We start from the raw sequence: 5,645 nt of genomic DNA, 5'->3' as shown, positions 1-5,645 counted from the left end.
GACAAGGATTGAATCTTTATAGGCATTTTATTCAGATACTGGCAGTCTAGGAAGAAAGCAGGTTATGTACCCTCAAAAAGCTGTCTTAAGATCTAATCTTTTTTTTTTTTTTTTTAGATTTTATTTCTTTATTTTTAGACAGAGGGAAAGGGAGGGAGAAAGAGAGGGAACATCAATGTGTGGTTGCATCTCACATGCCCCGTCCTGGGGTCCTGGTCCACAACCCAGGCATGTGTCCTAGACTGGGGATTAACAGGTGACACTTTGGTTCACAGGCCAGAGCTCAATCCACTTAGCCACGTCAGCCAGGGCTGTCTTAACATCTCATCTTGATAGGAAAACTCGAGAGTTAAAGATTTTAGCCTTAGGTGATAGGTTTAAGTGATTATAGCTGCAACTCAAGAGTTAAAGACTTTAGACTTAATGATAGGCTTAAGTGATTAATGCACGTAGAAAGCAGTTATTCCAGGAACTGGAATGCATGACCTATGTGAATTCAGGAGGTGAACAAGCAATTCAATCTTTGTGACCCAGGGGGTCTGCAAGAAATGGAGATGGTACCTGAGCCATCGTGTTCCAGGGAGGTAACATCCATGATGTAGATAAAGAATTGTTGATCAACAGATAAAGAAGTTCTAGGAAAGTTGCTGCTGGACTGCAACTCTTATCCAATTAATCTTTTTTCCCAAACCTCTTACCTACCCTCCTATCTAATTAATCTTTTTCCAAACCTCTTACCCACCCTTTCTTCTTACAAAAAGGCCAGCTTGAAACGAGACATTAAGATGGTTTTTGGGGACATGTAACCTATTGTCTTCTCAGATAGCTGGCACCTGAATGAAGTGCCCATGAAGATTCAATCCTTGTCTCTACTTATTGGTTCTGGTGGTGACAGGCAGCATCGACAACAACTTTTCTGATTTCAACCTTAATCTGACCTTTTTTATAGGAGGAAGAAAAGGGTAGGTAAGGGATTTGGAAAAAGGTTAATCAGATAAGAGTTGCAGTCCTGGGACAATTTTTGTGGTATTTTTTTATCTACTGGTCAACAACTCTTTATCTGAGTCAGGGACTTCTCTCCCTAAAACACAATAACTCAGATACCATATCCAGACCTCTTAGGGCACAAAGGTTACAATGCTTGTCGACCTCCTGGAGTCACATGGTCATACATTCCAGTTGCTAGAATAACAGCTTTCCACACGCATTAATCACTTAAGCCTATTAGCTGTAACTGAAGCTAAAATCTTTATCTTGAGTTCCCTTATCAATCTGGCTTGTTGCCATGGTTCCGTAGAATATGGGTCCTTGCTCTCCAATTTCCAGAGCTGAATGATGGCTCTGGACATCATTCATACATACTTCTCAGACATACTTCTGAGAATGGAGTCAAGTGAGTAAGAATGGAGAACTAAGGGTTTTCTCTTGGAACATAAGGAGAAAAGGGGACCAGGGCAAAATGATTTAGGATCATAAGAATTTAGTAAGAATGAGTGAGTGATTAAAAGACCAAATGTTTGTTTCTATTCTTAAACATTGGTCAAGAGAATTAGTATAGTTTAGTAATACTTGATGGGATTAGTTCTTGTTATATACAATTCTGTTTTTGTTTTATTTATGCCAAAGATTTCAACTTAAGCAAACCATGTTCATGGCAAAAGATTCCTCTTTCTCCAAGAGCTTAACCAGACCATCACTGTTTTCCTGGTGTCAAGGGAACTTCAGTATAAGCAGCATAGCTCAAGAGGAAATATCCTTTCTAGCATTAAGTTACCAACCTAAAAATATGACAATGATGGCATGCCATACTCCCTCTCACAGACACCTTTCCTCTTCTCCTGTTATTCTAGCAACTTCTTTTTCTTAAATTCAGGTGGATAGCAGGATGGGAAGCTGGAATCCAGAGGAACCCGAATGATTTTGATTTGTGGCTGTGAGGAAAAACACGCACAAGTGCCCATCCTCTCAGCACCATGCTATCAATGGGGACAGAGCCCCCAGGCTGACAGCTGGACACCTACTGCCAGTATGTTCTAGGCAGAGCAGGACTCTGGCCTCCTCTGCAGTGGCCACTGGAACTGAGTAGGGTCTACTCTGAAGAACAACTACTTCTCAATTTTGGGGGTGAGGCAGGTTTATTGTTAAGTGAATGTGGAAGTTTTAAAGAGTAAAGTATCAAAAATGGAGAAGAATGGACATAAATGAGCTTAAATAACTGTTTAAAAGGGCATAAATAAGGGTATCGGACAGCTGTCAGCTTAAATTTAAGCTTCATCACTTAATAGCAGACTTATTTTTAATTTGTTACAAAGGAGAAACAAATATCTCACTCAACAAAATTCTTAAAAATTTGCTCTTCTGTTAGTTTTTAGAATCTTGTAGCTCTTCCTGTACACCCCAGTCCCTTATAATATTTTCATCCTCTGAACCAGTTTTGCATTTAGCACCTACACAAAGTTAGGATTCTCTAGCAAAACAGAACCAATAGGATACATATAAAAAACAGATTTATTGGAAAAAATTGGCCCATGCATGTATGGAGGCTGAGAAGTCTCACAGTCTGCAGTCTACAAGCCAGAGATCCAGGAAAGCTGGTGGTGCAATTCAGTTTGGGTTCAAAAGCCTGAAAATCAGGAGAGCCAAGGGCAAAAGAAGACTGATGTTCCAGCTCAAACAATCAGGCTGGAAAAGCCAAATACTTTCTTTCTCTGCCTTTCTGTCTACTCAAGACCTGAACAGATTAGGTGATGCCCACCCACACTGGGGAGGGCAAACCAGCTTACTGAGTCCACCACCTCATTAATTTGATCTGGAAATACCTTCACAGACACAATCAGAAATAATGTTTAGCCAAATGTCTAAGCATTCCATGATCCAATCAAGGTTGACCATAAAATTAACCATCACATAGTAAATGCTGTTACATACTATTGCAGGTATAAATATATTTAGTATAGTTAGTATTTTTTCTTTTTCCATGATTAGATAATAAGCTCCATAGAGGCAGATAGAGAGGACTGTGTCTTATGCCTCTTTATATTCTCTTCAGCAAAGAAAAGCCCTTCACTGTGAGGACCCTTGACCCCTGGTAACCACTGATCTTTTTATTGTCTGCAGAGTTTTGTCTTTTCCAGAATGTCATATAAATAGAATCAAACAGTATGTAGCATTTTCATAGTGGCTTCTTTCACTTAGTACTATGTATCTATAATTCCTCCATGTCTTTTTATAGCTTGATAGCTCATTTGTTTTTAGTGCTGAATAATATTTCATTGTCTGGATGTGTCATAGTTTATTATCCATTCACTTATTGAAGAACATCTTTGTTGCTTCCAAGTTTTGGTAATTATGAATAAAGCTGCTATAAATATTTGTGTACAGGTTTTTGTGTGAACATAACTTTTTAACTTCTTGGGGTAACTTACCAAGAAGTGTTATTGCTGAAATGTATGACAAGAGTATTTGGTTTTGTAAGAAGCTGCCAAAGTGTTTTCCAAAATGGGTGCACCATCTTGCATTTCCACCAGCAATGAATGAGAGTTTCTGTTGCCCCATGGCCTTGCCAGCATTTTGAATTATCAGCATTCTGAATTTTGTCTATTCTAGTAGGTATATAGTGGTATTTCATTGTTTTAATTTACATTTCTCTGATGACATATGATGTGGAACACCTTTTCCTATGCTATTGTTTCATCTGTATATCTTCGTTGGTGAAAAATGTAGGAAAGTTTTTCATTGCAAATACAGCATCTTTCATATAAATCTCTTCAGATAATATATTTCTTCTTGAGCTTTAGCACTTTGTATCTTCCAAGAAATTTGTCCATTTTATCAAAGCTGAAAAATTTATTGCTATCAAGTGTCATTTTTTATTATAATTTAAAACCTGTAGAATCTATCATTACATTCTTTTGCATTTTCTTGACATTAATGATTTACCTCTTCTCTTTATTCTTCATTAATCTTGAAGTTTATTAATTTTTTTGAACTTTTCAAAGAGCTGCCTTTTTGTCTCATTGATTTTTTCCACTGTTCTTCTGTTTTGTTTCACTGATTTCAGTCTTATCTTTTGTATTTCCTTTCTTCTCCTTCTCTGAGGAGTTGAAATGAGAAAATTTAGAAATGATAAATATGTGAGTAAATATAACCATTTTTTCTCATTTTAAAATTTCTTTAAAAGAGACTGTTTAAAACAAAATAATAATACTATATGGCTTATAACACATGTAGAGGTAAATTGTATATAATAATTGTAGGTAACAATGTATGTTGTAAATATATGATGATGTATAGTTTATAACTTATGTAGATAACATTTATTATATGTTATAATTTGTGTAACAATGTACATTTTATAATTACAGTATATAATTTGTAGCATACATAGAAGTCAATTGCATAATAATCTATATTGGTGATATGCAAATGCCTGAAGTTTGGGAAACAATGCGATAACTGAAGAGGACTTGAAACATTGTTAACTGTGTTATAAAGAACAGCAGACTTGATATTCATATAATCACACATATGCTGGTAGATACTAATTGTGGACATACAATAAGGTTAGGTTGACTTGACTCAAAGGTAATTTACTGAATGAACGCCACTTGTTTGCTTTGTAATTGCTGCGATCCTGATACTATTATCAATAAATCCTTTACACTTTGATCTGATCAGTCTCTGCTGCTCTCCCCTACTATTTCTTTGTTATTTGAAGCCTTATTTCTTCTGTCTTTTTAAAAAAGATTTTTATTCACTTTTAGAGAGAGGGAAGGGAGGGAGAAAGAGAGGGAGAGGAACATTGATGTGCGGGAGAAACACCGATTGGTTGCCTCTTGGTTTGCAGGCTGGCACTCAGCCAGGGCTCTTCTTTCTTACAACCCCCTCAAGTAGTTGGTGTTTCCGTTTTGTTTCAACTTAAACCTCTCAATCCAGAAAAAGGTTCTTATTTTTGTTATTCTTCAGTGCTATTTCCAGATTATTGTTGCACTAACTTCTACCTTGGTGCTCTATAATCTTCCTTCTTCTGAAATACAGGGTGTCAGATCATCACCTTCTTTCCAACTTTGTCACTGTCACCTTCCAACTTCTAAATAAAGCCTCCACTTTCCTGAAGAATCTGAATTCTGCATATTGACAACAGTCTCCTTCTTGAAAATTCTTTACAACCTTGGAATCTATGAGCCTGCACTTTTCTGTTGCTCATCCCACATGGCTCTTATTTCCCCAACACTTTAAAGGCATGCATTTTTCAAGGCTCTCATCTCAACCCTTTGCTCAGTTCTCTCTACCTTCTTTCCCTGATGACCTTGACATTTTCAATGAAAACCATTTTTTTCAGATCTATGCTTAAGGAAGATTAATTCAGGAGTGTTTGCAGGAAGTTACCAAAGTTTATGGCACCCCTGTGATTCCTTTGAACTCTACTGACTACAGAATAATCTTTACAAAACATAGCCTTAATCAGTTCTCTAATGACATTCTTTAGCTTTTTGCTACCTACGTAATACACACAGGTGACTTTTAGAGGTTCAAGCTGATGCAGAAATTCAATAGGACTAACACTGGATTAATTTCTTCCCATTTAATCTTTCAGCTTCCAATTCTACAAGTCAGGGAGCTTTGTGCCAATGGGCTAAGTGTGA

The sequence above is a fragment of the Pteronotus mesoamericanus genome, unplaced genomic scaffold (genome assembly GCF_021234165.1).
Source record: "Pteronotus mesoamericanus isolate MK-2021 breed Mesoamerican mustached bat unplaced genomic scaffold, CSHL_Meso_final contig_20, whole genome shotgun sequence".
Lineage (NCBI taxonomy): Eukaryota > Metazoa > Chordata > Mammalia > Chiroptera > Mormoopidae > Pteronotus > Pteronotus mesoamericanus.
The sequence above is the reverse complement of the archived record's forward strand: the minus strand, read 5'-3'. Positions refer to the sequence as shown.